The following is a 21,890-nucleotide window of genomic DNA, read 5'->3' as shown; positions in this document are numbered from 1 at the left end:
AGCAAATGCTTATATTTTGTCCAATTGAGATGGCATATTCAGTGTAGCTTTTTTACTGGAAAAAACAGTGGAGTTACATGTATGTCTCAAAACAACTACTCGCATTTCTATAGTGCTCGTCACATGCAGGAAGATGCCTCAAATGCTTTACATTAAGGAGGGAATATAGTGGATGCTTAGCATGAAGGGAAAAGGGCTTTGAGGAGGTTTTTGAAAGCAGGGATGGAGAAGGCAGGTCAAAAGGAACTGTGATGGGAGTTCCAAAGGACAGGAGCGTATTGGCTGAATGAGCAGCTACCCATGTTGGAGCTTAGAGGGTTGAACACAAGGACTACCACAGTGATAGAGAAGCAAAAAATGTGAGAGGAGACATATGGCTGGAGGAGATAACTAAATTAGGGTGGGGCAAGAGATTTGAAAGCTAGGATGAGAATGTTGACGTCAACTTGTTGGGGCATGGGGAGCCAATGGGGCTTGGAGAGGATAATAGCAGTGAGCGTGCAGCTGAGGATGTTTTGCATGAGTTGCAACTTGTGGAGGGTTGAGGTGGGATGCAGACTGTAATAGCATTAGAGAATTCAAGCCTCAAGGCAGTGAGGGAGAACTAGGGGTGGAAGTGAGCAATATTGCAGGGGAATGAGAAAGTAGTCTTGGTAGTGGAGCTTCGAGTTAAGAAGTACAGCAAGGTTCTGCACCTCCTGACTCAACCTGAGATGGCAACTGAGGAGCTTATTGGAGCCAAGGCCAGAAACAGGTGCTGGCTGGATCTGAAGATGATGGCTTTGATATTTCCCACATTAACCTGGAAGAAATTTTGGCTGATCCAATGTTTTACATTTTGCAGGCAGTTGGATAACAAAGCAACAAACTTTGGATTGATGGAGAAGGCAGAGTGGTAGAGCAGGATGTTGTCAGCTTGCACGTGGAAGCTGACTCATGCTTCCAGATAATATCACTGAAGGGTTACCATGTAAATGGTGAAAAAGATGGTGACCAAAGGCAGATGGAACACTATTGTTTTCCTGGACAATATTTATCCCTCAACCAACACAACTGAAACATATAATCTGGTGATTTATTACTGTTTGTGGGTCCTTGCTGTGTACAAACTGATGACCTCGTTTCCCTACATTACAACAGTGACTACATTTCAAAAGCACTTCACTAGTCATGAAGCACTTTAGGACATCCTCAGGTCGTGGAGAGCTATATAAAGGCAAGTTCTTTCTTTCTATTTGTGCATTCTCTGGCTGGAGCCACAGCAACCAAGGTTGTTTTGTTTTCAATGCACCTGAGATTGAGAGAGGCTGTGTTCAGTGATGGAGTAGCTGGTCCCTGAGAAGGGAAAAAGTTACGTTGAAGGCAGAGGAGCCAGTATTTGACAGCTGTGTTAGTGATGGAGGAGTTGGTATCAGTGGGAGAAGTTGTGCTGATGATGGAAAAGCTGATTGTTGTGTCTCACTATGTGAGAAGTGAGTTTTCTAATGATATGCTCAGTGATCAAGAAGCACGTATTAAAAAGGTGAGCTCATCACCTTGAGGGCAAAATTATGATGCCAACGTTCTTGTAAGGCTGTGAAGCAGAGACTTGCTATGGGTACCACATGAAGGAACTGAACAAATTGCACCTGCATTCGATAATATGGATCAAACGACAAGACAAGTTCACTGAGGCAGAATTCTTGTCATGAAGGACAACCATTATTATTTCTTGATCTAAGAAGGAAAGGAACTGTTTGTTGGTGACAGAGAAGCCTGTGTTCATTTGCCTACTGTCAGAGATAGACACAGGAGCACTATAAATGGCAGCTATTTCAGTTGGATACAGATAGCGCTAACCATGCTATAAAGAAGAGTGACATTTCAACTTAACTGCAATCATAGCTAAGGTGAAGAAGAGTGTCTCCAAAATGTCAATATTAATCAGTTACTTGAGGCACTCTCTTTTAGTGGGGACTCTTTCTAGGAAAGAAAGGGAGTATGATTAATGAAAAGTCAATATCTTTTTTAGCAGCAACCACTTAAAAGGTGTCTCTTAATAGGTGTCTCCGTGACAATGGGGTTTGCAAGATCTCAACAAAAGGGAACAAGAACATATTGGGGTAGAAATTTGGGCTCACCCATTTTTGGGCAGACGGTGGGGGGGTTGCAGGGTAACATCCCCTGCGCCTGCATGGTGAGGCCTGAGGTGCCCCCGATATTGGGCCTCGAGCCTCATTACAATGGAGCCAGCGTGACGCAAACAGGAGCCTGCAAAGAGGAATCCAAGATCAGGACACTCCTAATGTCGCTGCGGCACTCAGGTAAGTGAAGCCAGGGGGAGGATCAGAGACCAGGATTGGAAGAGGAGGCCGGGGGTCAAGGACAGGAAGCCTCGGGGAGGGGGGAGGATTGGGGGTCCAAATAGGAGGTCGGTGTTCAGGATCAGTGGTGATTGGAGTGTGTGGGGAGGAGCTGCGGTGAGCTTTCTTTAAATGTGGGGTTGGGAGAAGCACTACTGCAATTTGAACCTGCTATTATCACCATTCAGTCATTACGACAGAAGTGTAATAGTGCAGTAACACTGCATATTTAGTAAACTGTAAACCTGCATTATAAATCTAACCTGCCTCTGTTGCTTTCAAATTTATGCCAATTTGATTGGCAGCTGTTAAAATTTTGAAAACTACACAGGGGAAAGTTTTCTTTTCCTAACAGATTAAAATGTATTCCATTAATCTTAACCTTCTCCCCTACCCCCATGCAAAAAGAAAGAACTTGCACTTTTTAGCATGATATTCTCAAGATGCCCCAAAGTGCTTTTCAACCAATGGATTATATTTGAAGTGTAGTCACTGCTATTATGTGGGTAAATCTGGAAACCAATTTGTGCACAGCAAGCTCCCACAAAGAGCAAATGATGAATGACCAGATATTCTGTTTTCAATCGTGTTGGTTGAGGAAAGAATGTTGGCCAGGACACTGGCAGACTCCCTCCTCCACCTTGAACGGTGCCATGTGTCCAAAAAAGGACATATTCCCGCAGGAGCAAAACCGTTGTGATACGCAGCACAGCGTGTGCAGAGAGTGCTGGGGTGCACTGTGCAATGGCAGGAAAAGAATACTAAATTGCAATTTCTGGTCAAATGCAACCTCATCACACATTGTTAAATCAGGGCAATTGTAGCTGAAAATTTGACCAAACTTGGTCTTACTGCAAAGCACAAAGCAAATTGAATTATTGTAGTGTTCTGAAAGGTCAAATAATTCTCACAGCAGCACTGCAAGAAACTTCTGAAGGTTTCAACGAGCTTTATTATTCTTTGGAACCACCAGCAGTGCTCTGAGCAATCCCGAGAACACTTTAATACATTATAATGACTAAAATGAACAAAGGCTACCTTGTTCTTTCTGTTTATGTTAGGCCCACTATCTGTAATCAGCAAATCCAAACAGATAGGCCATTACAATTTAAAATATGTTTCAACACCAGTGCTTTGTAGAGCTCTATGATTATGCCGCGTCAACTATTTTTTATTTATTTTCCTTGCAAGGTTAATAAGATTTGATTGCTTTTCTTTCTGCACCCAACTGAGTAATGTGATAGAACTCCTTTTCAATGGAAAAATTAAAGTTTCTTCACTTTATAAGAAGCAGCTTAACTACCACGATTTTATTATCTCCCCAATTCTTTTATTACTATTTTAATAATGAAGGGTTTTGCAATAGTCAGTCATCATGCTGCACCATAAAAGAATGATAGAGTTAGGCAGGATGCCACAATTAGAATCACTGATTGCATTTGTTGTCAGGAGAAGGAGGACGTATTGTGTTATGCGCTACTCGTGTCCCAAACTTAGTAAGGATTCTGTGCTACAATTTTAAAATCAGGGCCAGTTGCCACACAGAAAGCACATTGAGTTATATTGTTATGTCACAGGTCAGCACAGAAAGTTTGTTCTGAGTTCCATGACTTCTAAAAGATGTGTGATTATTCTCGTAAAAAGAAACACCATGTTGTTACTGTTAAGTTTCAATTTTTAACAAACCATTAATTTAAAAAAAAAGCAGTGAAGGGGAATTCATTGCATAATGCTGTTCCCTCTCTATTAGTTCCTCTTGTGTATTTTTGATGTGAGGTTGGGAATTTTATTGATGACAATGTGGGAAAAACACACATAGCCTTCAGCAAAATGCCCCGTGGATTTTTGCAAAAATAAATCTTCTCGTAGATTTTACACAAAGTTTCCTCAGACCCACCTGATTGACTACAGGTTACCACGGTTATGAGAAGTTATTCCTGACAATTCCATTAATCTCGAACAACTATGCATTGCTGTAAGTGTGTTGCACCAGGCTACTTTGTAAATATTGTGTTCAACTTAAAAATGCCACAGAATTTAAACATTCTTAAGTAAATATGGGCCCAGAAAAGGTTAACTTAAATATTGACCTCTGAAATGAAGCGTGCTCACATGAAAAACCAGGTGACCTGCAGAACCCTCCAGATAAGTCAGAATCCTCACAGTTACAGCGAACAGATAAGGGTAAGCATTGCTGGTCCCGATGGTCGTTTCTAGCCCTTCTTTTTTATGGACTCAAAACCCATTTTGTTAGGCTTTTAGAGAAGTCAGTTTAAGTGAAATGTCAGAGAAAAGGCATATGTATTGCAGGGGAGAGAAAAAATAAATAAACAGTTTGAATTTTAAAGTAGCTGTAGCAGCAAACAAGTAGACATTATTTTCTGCCACATATTTGTAACTTGGCACTAAATGGTTGAGATGGTTACTTCACAACATTATGGTGAGAAAGTCAACTGGTAGAACCTTCTGTTTACTGCTGCACAGGCAAGCGCATTGGCAACAAATTTTAATTTTCTTTGCAAGGTTGGTGGGTATATCTCATGGTAGATCCGTGGAGGGGGAACTGAAGAAAAAAACAACAACAACTTGCATTTATATAGCACCTTTAACATAGTAAAATGTCCCAAGAGTTTTGGAATGAGCTGAAGTTTACAAAGGGTGCAAGGTGGGAGGCCAGCCAGGAGAGCATTGAAATAGTCGAGTCTAGAAGTAACAAAGGCATGGATGAGGGTTTCAGCAGCAAATGAGTAGAGGCAGGGGTGGAGACGGACGAAGTTACAGAGGTGGAAGTGGGCGGTCTTGGTGATGGCGAGGATATGGGGTCAGAAGCTCAGCTCAGGGTCAAATAGAATGGCAAGGTTGCAAACGGTCTGGTTCAGCCTCAGACAGTGGCCAGGTAGAGCGATGGAAGTAACATAACTGACATATCCTTAACAAATATGCTTCCTGTCGGCTGATGATAGAGCAGTATTATCGTGGAAGTAATAACAGCATCAGTGTGAAACTGATGATTCTGTGCAGAGTGAGTAAGGGCAGTTCACAATAATGGGTGTTTCTGATTGTTTCAACAATTATGCTTAGTTGTAAAACTCCCTGCAAATCACGGACCTTTTAAAAAGCAAAAGAGTATAAAATTATGAACAAGCACTAAATAAAGACCAATTGATTGGGTAATTGTGCAGAAATCAACGTTCTAACCATTAGCTCTTGGAAATGTCTTTTTCCTTGGTTGCTAGTCAGTTTCACACTCAGTTGAGTGATGGTCTTTATGGTCATCTAGCTTGTTTCTTCCATATCTCAGTTCACCTTGTGTCACTTCCGTAGCTGCTTTGGTTGTCCCAAATTAGAACAAAGTCGGAAACTTAAAGAACCAGAAGCCAATTTAAATCTGAGTTGCAGATCTCAGCTGAGTTATTCGTTGGAATCGCTGAGCAGAAGTGAAATGGCCTCCAAAAAGGATTTAAGGAAAATCCACACAGACCGTTCTCAGTATCGTAGGGCAACAGTGGCAGAAGCCTGGAGCAGGCCATCAACTCATCCTCTTGGCTTGAAAATTGTGCAACCCTTTGGGTGATCTAAAAGAGAGGGAAAGTAATATAGGGAGAGTCAAAAGAAGTTAATAATGACTTTTTTTTACATTGATTATTTATTTACAGTTATTCAAATAATTGACAAAAAATATTTTGCTTTCTTTTAGGTGCCCATATTGCAATTTGTGTTGTTAATTTTCGGGATACCTCTTTTCTTCTGCTCATTAACAGACACATACACTAAACTAAGCAGAGGAACTCGGCCGGTCAAAATTGTGCACCATGTAGATGCACTGGTCTGGAACCAGGATTCTAGATCAAAAGTTCAGTCCTTATCAGAATTGGCATTGATGGAACATGCAGGAACTGTGAATTCGTCCAAAGAGCTGAGGAGAATGCAGTCAGTTATGACTGAGCTCTTTCGATTTGACCTACTCCTTTAAATAACAATCCTTTGGTTCTTAGATTTTTTAAAAAAACAGTAATACTTCACTTTGCTTGAAATCTTTTGTCTTCTCGTTTGATTTTGTCATGGATTGTGAAGAAATTCAAATCTGATGAAAATATGAGATGTGATTTTTAAAATTTCAGTTTAGGCCAGATAAAACAAAGGAAAAACATGGCTATTAAATGATTAAGTTCAGATTTCACTCTCGGTAGAGTGTGATAACCCCAGCTAATTTTAAGTGCAGAGGAAAAAAATTAAATGGTATATATATTGGTCATATGTACAATGTAATATTTGCTTTAACCATTGAGCCAATTAATGATAGAACAAAAGAATCTGTAGCACCTTCCAGTTCTGATGAAAAGTCATCGACCTGAAACATTAACTTTGTTTCTCCCTCTACAGATGATGCCTGACCTGCATTTTCTGTTTTTATTTCTTATTAATGATAGAGTCAAATTGACATTGCTTAGCACAGTGATGACATTGATCCTCTCCCACCTAATGTTTGTCCAGTGCTGCATCTCCAGTTTGCGGGATTCAAAAAGAATTTAGTGAAAGTCCACATCACTGTCAAAATCACATAATTTAAAATGTCCTACATTTGCTAACAATTCTATTTGTGATTAACCAACTTCTGGAAATTATGTGTGACTAAACTGGGCATTGGGGTTTACTTTTTTAATCATATTAAAGGTCATGTAATAAGGCTTTTTTCTGTACAAAGGTGCCAAATGGTGAAGAACTGTCATTAAACCACATAACCAAAATGCCACTGTGAAAACTAATTATATTACAAGGTACTGTTAGCATTTCACATAAACCATTGACTTTCATTGTGCACTTTCTTTAAAAAAATGGTCCCATCAAATTATCCTTATTATACAATTGTGTTCAGTAATAGAGTATTGTTTCTCTTTGTACCTAATGAGCATGTGGAGCAGTCCTGGGTCGGGTATACTATAGGATGGAATCCATGTTGCTCTCCCAATGCACTACCTCAACAATTAGGTGTTTTAACTCCATCCTCAAAAGCTTCTGATGCCCCAGTATGACAATTGCATTCCCATCCTTATGCTTTCCCTGAGTGAGCTTAACAAACCAATGTCATATTTCGGCACTTTTCTGTTGTTGACTCATATCCATGGAAGCTGGGTTGAGTCCACCTAACCCCGTTTACTTAAGATTCCTTACAGAGAGGAGACATTCATTCCATCAGTCTTGACTTGACTTGAACACAGGTCCCTGAGGAGAAGCTGCAGTATTTAAACTCATTGAGCTATGTAAATTTTTGCACAGTATGTTTACAAATAAAATATTAAAATAAATAATTGTTACATGTTGAGGCAGAAGCCTTGTCTGCAATCAGTTAATAAGGCTGTAATATTTGACTGTTACAAGAAGACCTCATTGTTCTTGCACTGTAAACTACCAGCTGAAAACTACTTCTGGAACAATTGGCATGCATCGTACAGTGCACTGTTAATTGTATAACAGATCCCACGATGTTTATACATTTGGGCGGAGTTGATATAAAGAATGCATAGTATGAAATCAAGGCTTTGGAAATGACTAGGACTTTTGAATAGTTTAAAAGCTTCATCATTATTTACATCGGCTTAACAATAGCAAACAGATGAACAATTAACAGATAGTGGGAATGTGATTATTAACTACAAAACTACACTTAATTAGGGCAGTTTAATGTTCTCAGTAACCGGTTGCTTAGAAGTGAATAGAAGAAAAAATTAACTTGTATAAATTCACATACAACAGGGTTGTACAGTTGATCAATATATGCGCTGTGATAGAGTAGATTGTACAAGTATATTCTCAGCTATAATGTTCATCATTAACACTTCAGTATTATGGTTTTGCACCAAAACCAGAGGTGTTGTATTTTATATTTCCTAAAGTAAAGTTGCCATACTCTGATTAAGTCCCATTTACAGTTTTTTTCTAAAAAAAAGTTCCATATTATTGGACCGACATTTTCCGCCCCTCTTTTGGAAATCCATTCCTCTGCATTCATCACACACTATTACTATCTGGAGAACCTAGACAGATGCCCTTTTTACAAACATCATCAATGCCATTCTCACTCACTTTTGGCTTCCCCTTCTTCTTTGCCACCGCTCCTTATCTCTCCTATAATCTCCTCTACCTCCCATTCACAACAGCTCAACTGCAATTGGGAATTTACTGAATCCATGTTGTATACCACACGGTACAATCCACTGGTTCACCAAAGTGTTTCTCCACTGGCCTATGCCACCAGCAACTTCAACACGAATAATTTTTATGGAGGCCAATTCACTGAAGGTTGCTATGTGTAAACCCATTAGGTAATCAACATGGAAATTGGCTTTTTGGCAGCTTTTGTACTGATGCCTGGGAAGTATAAAACCTTAGGGGATGATACTCCTGTCCCATCAGCCTTTGCTGATACAGTTTCTTGATACCTCACATGACCTATGTCTGCCCAGAATTCCCAACATATGTGTGTAAATAATATATTGTATTTAGATGCCTTCTATATGGGGGACTAGTTGTCTGTGGAAAGTGCTAAGTTGTCTAAGTTGATCTCATTTATCTAACTACCACATGAATTGGAGAAACCTAACTCAGACTCAGTTAAGAGATGTAAATATGACTTTAGATTAATAATGCATGATTAATCTTTTGGTTTCTTTTTAATATTTATAAGATTATATGATTAGCCAGTCTATTAAGAACTTGAGTAGAGCTCAAGCACAGGTTAATACACTTCAAACACCAAACCAGAAACATTCAGCAGAACAGGCAACAGTTGCGGAGAAAATAGACAAGATGTGTGATCCTTTTCTTTAACAGCCTGCAATGCACCATCCCCATCTCAGACTAACACCCTAAGATAATGCAACTGGCAAAGGTCTGTTATCTGACGCTGCAGCCAGTCTAAAGATGTTTAAATATTGCTATGATGTTGAGGGTTTGGAATGCAATTTTAACCTGACCACAAAACTTAAGCTATCATTTGTCTATTCGCTTGTATACACCAAGAGATTGGATTCAGCTCAGTCAACAAATCTGACTTAAATAGCAGTAATGTTTGCACTTGCCATTGCCCTGGCAGCGGGACATGCAGAAAACATGTTAGCCAAAACAGCAAATGATAAAAAAATTGCAAACAAGCACAAAAGCTAAACCTCCGTATTTATGTTATATATCAATCCAAGATGTCTACTTGGTATATCAGCAATGAAACCTCGCATAAACCCTTTCCTGCCAGTGCCTGAGTCTCTCTCAGACAATGTGGAATGAGAACTTTGTCTCTTGTACGCATTAGTTTGATCATAGAGTTAACTATTCTAGAGCCAATGTTTACGCTGATCAAATAAGTGAAATTCCATTTTTATTACATGCAATTGCAGGATTTTTCAAAATTTTTACTGCTGTTATGGGGATTTTATTCCATGATTCCCATCCATTTATGTATCATGTTGATGTATACCATTTGGGGGTGAAATTCCTCCGATCGATTAATTTTATTTTCATTTATGATTATACTAAAATGATCAACATGAGGAATTTTGCTCTGCTATGATCTGCCGATTGGTAACTAGTACAACTTCCTCTTTTAGTGTCCCCAATAACCACCAGGGTCAATTTGTGAGACACGTATTCTTGTTACAATTATCTCTACTTACAATGACAGTTATGCACCCTGATAAAATGCAACGTACAAAGCAAGACTGCATGAATGTTCTGGTTATGAAGCAAGGTTTCTTATCCCCAAAACTATCGCAAGACTACCACATTTTACAACTTAATTCCCTATTGACGACCAATTTGCAAAGTATAGAATACTGCCAACTGCATTGGGAAGGAACAGTTTTTTGACATACTACGACAGACTCGTGGTTTTGTTTGGGTTATGTTGGGTTATTAGTACTGCTCTGTATTGTGACAGTCTAGATTTAGTAATGTCCTGTAACTGTTCCAAGCTGTTACTGCATTTACACAAACAATGCCTCAATCTCTCTGGTGCCATTGCCCTAAGGCTGGCTATTTCTTAACAACAAACCTATGCTCGTTGCTATTGTGATCCTTAATGTTTCAACAGACACCCTAATCCATCAGGCAATTGGGAGCATACCAAGTAAGAACATAAGAACATAAGAAATAGGAACAGGAGTAGGCCAAATGGCCCCTCGAGCCTGCTCCGCCATTCACAAGATCATGGCTGATCTTCTACCTCAACTCTACTTTCCCGCCCTATCCCCAAATCCCTTGATTCCCTTAGAGTCCAAATATCCATCGATCCCAATCTTGAATATACCCAATGACTCAACATCCACAGCTCTCTGAGGTGGAAAATTCCAAAGATTCACAACCCTCTGAGTGAAGAAATTTTTCCTCATCTCACTCCTAAATGGCCGACCCCTTATCTTGAGACTATGACCTCTAGTTCTAGACACTACAGCCAGCGGAAACAACCTCTCAGCATCTACCCTGTCAAGCCCTCTTAGAATCTTATACATTTCAATGAGATCACCTCTCATTCTTCTCAACTCCAGAGATTATAGGCCCATTCTACTCAATCTCTCCTCATCCCAGAAGTCAATCTAGTGAACCTTCGTTGCATCCCCTCTAAGGCAAGTATATCCTTCTTAGGTAAGGAGACTAAAACTGTACACAGTACTCCAGGTGTGGTCTCACCAGAGCCCTATATAATTGCAGCAAGTCCTCCTTACTCTTATACTCCAACCCCCCTGCAATAAAGGCTAACGTACCATTTGCCTTCCCAATTGCTTGCTGTACTTGCATGTTAACTTTCTGTGATTCATGTACAAGGACACCAGAATCCCTCTGATTACCAACATTTCTTAGTCTCTCACCTTTTAAAAAATATGCTGCTTTTCTATTCTTCCTATTAAAGTGAATAACCCCACATTTCCTCATGTTATACTCCATCTGCCACCTTCTCGCCCGCTTACTTAACCTGTCTATATCCCTTTGCAGACTCTTCATGTCCTCCTCACAGCTTACTTTCCCACCTAGCTTTGTATCATCAGCAAACTTGGATACATTACACTCGGTCCCCTCATCTAAATCATTGATATATATTGTAAACAGCTGAGGTCCAAGCACTGATCCTTGCGGCACCCCGTTATTTACAACCTGCTCGCCCGAAAATGACCCATTTATTCCTACTCTCTGTTTTCTGTCTGTTAACCAATCCTCAATCCATGCTAATATATTACCCCCAATCCCATGAGCCCTAATCTTGTGTAACAACCTCTTGTGTCTCACTAGTAAAGGGAATTAGGGGTTACGGGGAGCGGGCAGGAAATTGGACATGAATTTAGATTTGAGGTTAGGATCAGATCAGCCATGATCTTATTGAATGGCGGAGCAGGCTCGAGGGGCCGATTGGCCTACTCCTGCTCCTATTTCTTATGTTCTTATGTTCTTACCTTATCAAATGCCTTTTGAAAATCCAAATAAACCACATCCACTGGTTCCCGCTTATCTACCCTGCTAGTTACACCCTCAAAAAACTCTAATAGATTTGTCAAACACGATTTCCCTTTCATAAAACCGTATTGACTCTGCCTAATCATATTATAATTTTGTAAGTGCCCCGTTACTATGTCCTTAATAATAGATTCTAGCATTTTCCCTAGTACTGATGTCAGGCTAACTGGCCTGTAGTTCCATTTTCTCTCTCCCTCCTTTCTTGATTGGGGGATTACATTTACTACCTTCTAATTCTGGAAGATCAAAACCAATGCATCCACTATCTCTGCAGCCACCTCTTTTAGAACCCTAGGATGTAGGCCATCAGGTCCAGGGGATTTTGTCCCATTAATTTCTCCAGTACTTTTTCTTTACTAATCTTGATTGCTTTAAGTTCCTCATTCTCATTAGACCCTTGATTCCCCACTATTTCCGATATATTTTTTGTGTCTTCTACTGTGAAGTCAGGTACAAAATATTTGTTTAACGTCTCTGCCATTTCCTTATTCCCCATTATAATTTCTCCTGTCTCTGCCTGTGAGGAACCCACGTTTACTTTTGCTAATCTCTTCCTTTTTACATACTTGTCAAAGTTCTTACAATCTGTTTTTATATTTCTTGCTAGTTTACTCTCATATTCAATTTCCCCCTTTTTATCAATTTCTTGGTCATCCTTTGCTGATTCTAAAACCCTCCAAATCCTCAGGCTTACTACTCTTTTTGGCAATATTGTACGCCTCTTCTTTTAATCTAATACTATCCTTAACTTCTCTAGTCAGCCACGGTTGGATCATTTTTCCCGTGGAGTTTTTATTCCTCAATGGAATGTATATTCGTTGAGAATTATGAATTATTTCTTTAAATGTTCGCCATTGCTTATCTACCATCATATCTTTTAATCTAATTTCCCAATCTATCTTAGTCAACTCACCCCTCATACCTACGAAATTGGCTTTGTTTAAATTTAAGACCCTAATTTTGGACTTAACTACATCACTCTCAAACTCAATATAAAATTCTATCATATGATCACTCTGCCCCAGAGGATCCTTAACTATAAGATTACTAATTAACCCTGTCTCGTTACACAGTATTAGATCTAAAATAACCTGTTCCCTAGTTAGTTCCTTGACATATTGTTCTAGAAAACTGTCTCAAATGCATTCCATGAACTCGTCCTCCAAACTACTTTTGCCAATTTGGTTTGCCCAGTCTAGCTGAAGATTAAAGTCCCCCACTATTATTGCATTACCCTCCTCTAACTGTTACATGTTACTCTAATTTCCTGAATTATACTCTGTCCAATACTTTAACTACTGTTAGGGGGGCTATAAACTACATCCACCAGTGTTTTCTGCCCCCTGTATTTCTTAGCTCCACCCATACTGATTCTACATCCTGATTTTCTGAGCTAATATCCTTTTTCACAACGGCTTTTATCTCATCCTTCATTATCAGGGCTACCCTCCCTCTTCCATTTTGCATATCTTTTCTAAAAGTCAAGTACCCTGGAATATTTAGTTCCCTACCTTGATTACCCTGCAACCATGTCTCAGTAATGGCTACTGGATCAAATCCATTTATCTATCTCTATTTGTGCCATTAATTCAGCTATCTTGTTACGAATGCTTCATGCATTCAGATATAGTGCCTTTAATTTTAACTTCTTACTATTTTTCCCTGATGTGCCCTTAGTCACGATTGCCCTATCACCTTTGTTAAACACTCTGTCCCTTCCTGACACACTCAGAGGGGAACTGTCTTTTTGCAACTCTCAAAATATACACCTTTTTTTAAATAATCATGGCTGGGCACTGAATTTTAAAGGTCATAAAATCACAAGCTGGAGGTGAAGAATTTCCTGATATCACTCCCAGTCGAGCCAGAAGTGCTGAAGAGGGAAATCTTGGCCCACGTGTCATTTGCAAAACTGATCTTTTTATAGATTTGTGATGTTGAATATATGAAGTACAACTGAACATTTTTTTCTTTTACTTCATTCTTCGTCCTGCTTGTTAACTGCCCCCCACTCCTCATCTCTCCCGCCCATCCACCCACCCATCCCTGGATCCCCCATTGCTGCTTCTCAGTTCCTGCCATTATTCTTCCTATTTAAATCAAGCAGGCAAGATGGCTGTTGTCATCCTATTCTGTGGCTGAGTAAATGGACATGTCCTTCTGTCAACTAGGATTGCTTACTGCTCCATCTAGCTGAACGGCTGAGAACTGTCCATTTTTATCCAGTGAGGGCATTTGAGTAGACAGCGTGGTTGGGATTTGAACTCATTATGACCCTCTGGTTGGAAGGGCTAGCAAGTTTCTCTGTGAACCACAAAACATTTATTCATTCATAACTGTTTCCAGATATACAGACAACCTTGTATAATCCTAGATTATTTGTGTGGCAGTCCTTAAAGGGTTAATGTTTGTGGAAAATGTTAAAAACGGTGATCTATTGCTCACTGGATATGAATGATTTCTGCTGCTCTGCTGGTGCCTGCCTTGACTATAGAAGAGAGTAGGGAATTCATTTTATGTGTTTCGACTTCCACGGGAACTGTGTCTGGCTGAGACAGGTCTACAGGAGACATTGTTTTCTTTGGTTTGGTGAGCACAAACATGGGAATGGTGAGACGAAATCCAATTCAAATATAGCAAGTAAAGAAACTTTATTAAAAACCATTGAAATGTAACCAACAATTTCTCTGGTGTAAGAAATATATTGCCCTTTTACTCTTCATTTTCATCATTTGTCAGGTGTTAAATAATAACCATTTTTTTAAAAGAACATGTTTAATTGATTATGTGCATGGAATCAAAGCTGTAATGTTTATCTGCTGAGGAGCATCCAATCGACTGCTATAGTGCTGCAACAATTACCCAGGTACAATCAATAGGCAGCTAGCCTTATGGCAGTGAGTTGCTAAGCAACCTGCTGCAATGTAACTAGAAACAATTAAAATTCTTCAAAGATGTATTTTTGACTGAATGGAATAATACATATAAATGTAATATAACAATTCAAATTAAATATTGTTTGAATATTTTATTAATTTTTTCAGCCCATTTGAAGAACCACCGGGTCAAATTTCAACCCCTCATTATGGCAAGAATAGATAATTATTTCTTCCCTAATAATGAATCTAAATTGCATATAGATCTCCTAAAACTCTGATTATAATTCTTTTTTGGAAGGGGAGGGGTGGAACCTTAGTGTGCCTAAATGCTGCGTAAGGAAGTGGTTGATATCCACAGTTCCTAGATGTGAATTCCCAATCCCAGCTGGATGACCATCTCGAGTGGCACAAACCACATTGTAACCACATATTAAATGTACTAGAGGCCAGGAAGCCTTCTTTGTCAAATAATCTGAGGTTGACAGAATTTTCAATTGCAAACTGTTGACTAATCTTGGAATGTCAACTAAAACTGGAATGACAATATTAGGTGTACACGTGAACCCAGCAATATGGTGCACTATTCAATTGCAAACAAATTAACACCACAGATTGTGTCACCCGAGGCCACCAGGTATATCCAGACAAAAAGAAAACAAACAGAATCCTAAATTGAAAATGAATCCATGAACAATATAGCAACTGTGGAGCACAGATTAATTACTCATAATCTGTTCTTTAAAGAATTAAAGCAAGCTCTGTCTTCTGAAGTCAAGTATATGGCTGTTGATTACAACACTCCAATCAAAAAATGAAATGCATTCCATCGTTGTTTGACTCAACGTACGCAGTCTGTTTATTTTCTTGCAGCTAATCTTGTTGCTTAATTACTAGCTTTTACACAGCTCAGCCTGAACTGAACGCTCACCACACAGGACACACATCTCAGTCTTGGCCAGGGAAATGTACCCATAACGTGCAGCCCAATGCTTAAGCTGAGTCTTCTCTTGTTCTGGGTTGTTAATGTCAAATCAAATTATTTTGAACTCTTCAAAATAATCAAGGAGTTTACTGTTTACGATTGTATAGCCTTCAGGCTTTGGGCAGATTAAATGATTATGCTAAAATCTCGAGATATAATTCACCACAGCCTCCATATGTTTTCTATCACACAGAGGCCCTCCAGGCAGTTACAGGCATAATAGTCACTCTTGGGCTATTTAACTTTTCCGTAAAAGCTTTTCACCTGGTGTTCACTTTGCTGAGGTTTCTTTTAGCTTCTACAAATACATTATTGTTTATGAATTGCTATATTACTAATAAATGGGATGATCACCAAAGCATTTGCAGATCCAAACTCATTCCCAATTTAGGTCAAAATTCAAAAACCTGAAGAAAAAGTATACTTGTGGATAGCTTTGACAATTCAGATTTATTTGCCTCTATCCCTTTAAGAAAATGCCACACTGTAAGCAGCTGACAGAGGGAGGGTTGGTTGGTGTACATTATGCTAATGAAAAGGAGGAATCGTGCCTATCCGTAGGTAAGATTCTTAGTGAGCCACTGGGGAATCCCTGAGCTTTTTCCTTTAGGAATGGAGAAAAAAATATTAAAATTCAGAGACTGTACCTGCCTGGCTTCCAGTGGCAATTACAGAGTGGCATAAGCCCTTTGCACCCCTCTCAGTTGGAGAATTCTGTGAAGTAAGGAGAGTTATTAAAGGAGGGAATCAAATAAAAACAGTAGTCAAAAATGCCATGTGAGCTCCAAAACTGTTTTCCAGTCCGTGTATCCGTAATGACATTACATTGCAATAGTGAAAGCACTTCAAAAGTACTTCATTGGCTGTGAAGTGCTTTGGGATGTCCTGAAGTCGTGAAAGGCACTATATAAATGCAAGTCTGTCTGTCTGTCTGTCTGTCTTTCTTTCTAATGTTTCAAGAATGCCAATAGCTTGAAAGGAGAAAATTACATAAGATAAGTTCATGCTTTCTTTGGTGGTCCGGTGACTACAAATCTATGTATATTATTACCTTGAGGTGTAATGGCTAATAACGGTGATGTAGTTGGTTGAAGCTTACAAACCCGATTCCCTGGTCCTGTAATGGGGCTTGATCAGTGGTCTCATGGGGGTGGGGGGAATGTAGCTGTAAACTATTATTTTTTTAATAAAATACATTTTATTGACATTGTTTCAATGCATAGACTCCTTCATTTTCCTTTATTGTTGTTTAAAAAATAATTTTTTTAAAAACAGATTTCCCATGATGTTGCTCATTGTGGGCCAGAGGACACATTGAACTGTGACGGCTAAAATGTTACAGAAAGTAAGAGTGATGCTTAGAGGATGTGAGATTTTTAATAGATGGTTGATTATTGAACCGTAAAAAGCTGCTTGAAAATAGCTTCCTTGAAAGGAGTTTATCTGCTGATATATCTACTGATTTTAGCATCCTCATCTCATAGTGACATCAGTACTGACAGCAGAGAGACAGAGTAAAGCATTCACTTGTACTGTGCCAGGTCTGGTTTTTAATCTTGGAATTAACAGCATTTCACTGTTAATTCAACACAAAACAAAATTATTTTAAAGATATTTGATCTTAACCAATAAAAATTTGGAAATAAGTGCAAAGCTGCACAGTTTCTAAAACAAGTACCAGCTGCATTTATACTGCATTTTTAACAGAGAGAGAACATCTCAAGGTGATTCACAGAGGTGTAAGAAAAATAGACACCGAGTCAAGAAAGATTTGAACAGATGATCAAAACCTTGGTTTTAAAGATGGTCTTAAAGGAAGAAAGGGATCTGGAGAGGCAGTGGGATTAAGGGTGGAAATTCCAAATTACGGGGCTTTGTCAGTTGAAGCTTTGGCTGCCAGTAGTGGGACAAAGGGAGGGAGATGCACAAGAGGTTGGAGTAAGAATAACGGAGAGTTTGGGAGGAGATGTTTGAAGTAAAATTTCAGCAATCAGGTGGTAATGTCTCACTACTGCTCTTTAAAGGGAACAAGGAAATTATTTTTCTTCCAAGTTTCCTACCCTCTCCCTCTCAAGACATCACTGGTGTCTAAATTTAACATAATTGCAAATGTTTATGAGCCTCAAACGATCACAACGATGACCAATTTAGCAGAGCAGAAGTCCACACCCAATCTGCAAGGGTGTTCGGGCCATCACTAAATTGGTTACAGCCTTTTTTTAGGCGGCCCTAGCAACCGCCTGAAATGAACACAGGCCTTGTTTAATATTGAAATGAGACTCCAGTGCTCATTTCCGATCCAGATTGGTAAATTGGTTTGCACTGGTTGGCACTGGCATTTCCGGGTCTTGAGCAGCCTAATCAGTCGTCTGTTTTTGAGAACCAGTGGTTCATTTCAGGCAGCTGCTAGGGCCGCCTAAAAGAAGGCCCCGGCCAATTTAGTCATGGCCTAAACACCCATGCAGATTTGGTGCCAGCCTTACCTTTAAAGAACCACTGAAGGCTGCTTGAAAAAGGCCAAAAAACTTTGAAAAGGTTTGTATTTTGTGGAGGAGTCAAGAATGCTCCTCCTGACTCCACCAAACAACTGTGGGTTGCTGTCAGCTCACCCTCACCCTCCTTTTGATCGCCTCACCCCTCCTGACATACCTCTGGGCCTCAGCCCAGGGTGAAATTGGTAAGGCCCCAACAGGCAAGCTGTGTCGGGCACCTGCAGCTCGCCTGATTTATTCTGATAAGGCCTGAAGAATAATTTACTTTGGTCCTCAGGCCTCGCACCCAGTTTGGGGCGCTAACAAATTTAGTTCTCATTGACTGTTACTGGGGCACGGTTCACCAGCAGCCTTCCAGTTCCTTGCCCAGGTGGCCATTCTTCATGTGTGAACATAGATAGTGAGCATTAGCAGGGTATTACCCCATGGGGGTATCACACTCAAGGCTCTCCCTAACATCCAGACGTAAGCACCTTCTAGTAAGAGTCACTGTATAGTGATCGGAAACAGGAACCTAGGAGTCACCCAACCCTGAGAAAATTACTGCTGGCCAGATGTGAAGCAATACTTAGCTGGTAGAATGATCTTCCAGAATCAGATGGCTCCAAATCGGTTCCTAAAGTGGTCTGAAGTTGTGACCCCCGTTAGAAATGAAGGGAGCTGTTTTGGGACACAGATAGCTCTTCCCCACGAGTGATATCGCTGGAGTAGCTCTGAAGGGAAGACCCAAATTGACTGATCTCCACGAATCCTCAAAAAAAAAATCAAGGAAATGCTATGAATGATGACAGATATTTTTTAGAGCTCTATTTTTTCCAGTGAGATCGGAAAAATACTTCCCCTTTAAGAACAGATATTTTCAGTCACCTACACAAAAAAAGGACTTGCATTTATATAGTGCGTTTCATGGTCTCAGGATGTCCCAAAGTACTTTACAGCCAATGAGGTACTTTTGTAGTGTAATCACTGTTGTACTGTAGGAAACGCGGCAGCCAATTTGCACACAGCAAGGTCCCACAAACAGCAATGTGATGATGACCAGATAATTTGTTTTGGTGATTTTGGTTGAGGGATAAATATTGACCAGAACACCAGGGAGAACTCCCCTGCTCTTCTTTAAAATAGTGCCATGGGATCTTTTATGACCACCTGAGAGGGCAGCCAGGGCCTCGGTTTAACGGCTCATCTGAAAAACGGCACCTCCAACAGTATTGCACTGAAGTGTCAGCCTAGATTTTGTGCTTAAATCTCTGGAGTGGGACTCTGAACCCACAACTTTCTGACTCAGAGGCGAGAGTGCTACCAACTGAGCCATGGTTGACACATAGGGACAAATGTGTCCAATAATTAATTCTATCAGTTATGAATGGACTAACTGGTGTAAGCATTGTGTCCATTTCGTAAATAGTACATGCAATATTTAATCAGAACACCAGCTTTCCATTTACGTTTACTCAACTAGGACCTTTTTACACCATTTCCACAAATGTGCCGGGAATGGATGGTCCATTCAAACCTTTGCCTTTCCACAATAAATGTAAGCAGTTATCAATTCCCCAACACAAAAATATATAGGTTCAAAAGAAATGTACTCTGAATGCAGTTGACTGTGAATAATATCATAGGATTGCATGTCATTCACAACAGCACAAAGTATCTGCTGTACCAATAGGACGAGCAGAGGTTCATTGGAGCGGTGGGTTAAGATGTCAAGTACAACAAGTTTATCCTTCTCACTGGGGACCAGTGAATGTGCATTAAAGCTCACACTATTGGAACGAAAAACATCTAACCTCCAGGGAGTGCTTGATTTATAGAAACTGGATTGCATAATTCATCATTTAGAGAAAAGGTATGTATTACACTAAATGTAAAATCTGTATTAACAGCACAGCAGATCCTTTCTATTTCAAGCTGTTTTTAAAAGTTTATAAAAGAGGTGATATATTGAAGACATGATATTAAGAAAGGATTTTGTCTGACGTTTGTACCGATGAGGAAGGCATAGATAATGTGAATTTTTTCTCTCCCTGTTCTTTTCCTTTTCTCCTAAAAGTATAGGCTCATGCTGGGGTAAATTGAACGGACACCAGCCAGCCTCTGATAAGTTACCCCAAGTGTAAACTTAAATGGTATCAGCAGGTTCATAAACTCTGGGGGCATCATGTATAAGCCTGATCCTGTTCTCATCCAAAGTCCTCACACATGCACCTTCGAGCAGGAATCACTGGACAGTGATCAGAAGCAGCACCAACAGCTGAATTTGATCATTTCCAGCTCAGGGACACTGAGGCCAATTAATTTGTCCCGACCACTGCCTCAGCTGAGATCAGTTTGCTCAGCACAGATCCGCATTGAAATAGGGGCTGCCTGGTCTGCATTGTTCATACGTGTTGCCTTAGCAATTGGGCCATTGGAAATGTGTTGTTGTTTGTTAGACTGACTACAGAAAATGCCCTATTTACCCTGGCATTTTAATGTTGGATTAAAAACAATGCCTGTTGGAATCTGGCACACTTTGAGTAGGATAAGCAATCTTGCACCCCGCATTCATATCAGCAGGAAACATCACTATTGGGAATAGATTTTGTGCCTTTGGAGTTTAAAAAATACTGGATACATCCTGGCTATCAAGCTGACATGTCATTTCTGACAGCCTCTGCGTCTCCATGGCAACTGATTTATGTGGACATGCACAGATGCAGGCAGCAGCTGTATGGGTGTGCTAAATGCAACATGCATGGATTCACATACACAGGATAGAGACTTCTCCATGGGGAGTTTGGAATATAAACAAGGGGATTTCACTGAAGATGGAAACTAGCAGTCCCAAATTCAAAGACCAGATGACAGTAAAGGTTGCATATAGTTGTCTGCTGTAAGCAGTTTTACCATGTTAGAAAATCTTGCCTTTAATCATTCTTGTCAGTCCTGAAGTTGATGACAGTCCTACTCCCCAACCCAGCAGGTCAGAACTGTCTTTTAAATATAAGGCTTTCTCTTGGGAATTTTTAATAATTACTACCCTTGTAATTCTGAATGTGAGTTACATATTAGTCCATGGTGTTCTGTAATAATCCTGCACTTGAAGGTTGAGTTCAGAAACCTTTGTTACTGCGGAGAGCACTGGAAGTCTGGTTTATCCACTAGGGTTAGAAAGGGCTGTCTGGAATAGTTGATCCATTTGGATCTAAGTGATTCTTTTGGCAATTGTAAAAATGATTTTTCAGAATTGTATGTTGGACAACCATGTGGTAACATCATCTGTTATCAATAATTAATAGTTCGGGTACTGCTTTTTAAAAATACATTTCAATTATTTCATATAACAGCTGTCTCAAGTGTCAGCCGTGGCTTAGTGGTAACACTCTCGCCGCTGACTCAGAAGGTTGTGGGTTCAAGTCCCACTGCAGAAATGCAAAATCGAGGCTGACATGCCAATGCATTACTGAGAGAGTGCTGCACTGTCAGAGGAGCTGTCTTTCAGATGAGACGTTAAACCGAGGCCTTGTCTGCCCTTTCAGGTGGAGTAAAAGAGTCCATGGCACTATTTGAATAACAGCAGGGGAGTTCTCCCCAGTATCCTGGCCAATATCTATCCCTCAACTGACATCACTAAAACAGATTACCTGGTTATTATCACATTGCTGTTTGTGGGAGCTTGCTGTGCATAATTTGGCTGCCACATTACAACAGT

General features: G+C 39.9%; 1 long non-coding RNA gene across 1 annotated transcript in view; it reads left to right on the top strand.

Annotated features, from left to right (window-relative positions):
• The first annotated feature begins 1,551 nt into the window (after nt 1-1,551).
• Nucleotides 1,552-21,890, top strand: part of LOC137342839 (uncharacterized) — a 77,370-nt gene continuing 57,031 nt past the window's right edge. Inside the window, exon 1 of the long non-coding RNA XR_010967361.1 lies at nt 1,552-2,303. This is a non-coding gene — a long non-coding RNA (uncharacterized lncRNA). The remainder of the gene's footprint in view (nt 2,304-21,890) is intronic.

This window comes from Heptranchias perlo, chromosome 26 (genome assembly GCF_035084215.1).
Source record: "Heptranchias perlo isolate sHepPer1 chromosome 26, sHepPer1.hap1, whole genome shotgun sequence".
In the NCBI taxonomy this organism is placed as follows: Eukaryota; Metazoa; Chordata; class Chondrichthyes; order Hexanchiformes; family Hexanchidae; genus Heptranchias; species Heptranchias perlo.
The sequence above is the reverse complement of the archived record's forward strand: the minus strand, read 5'-3'. Positions and strand labels throughout refer to the sequence as shown.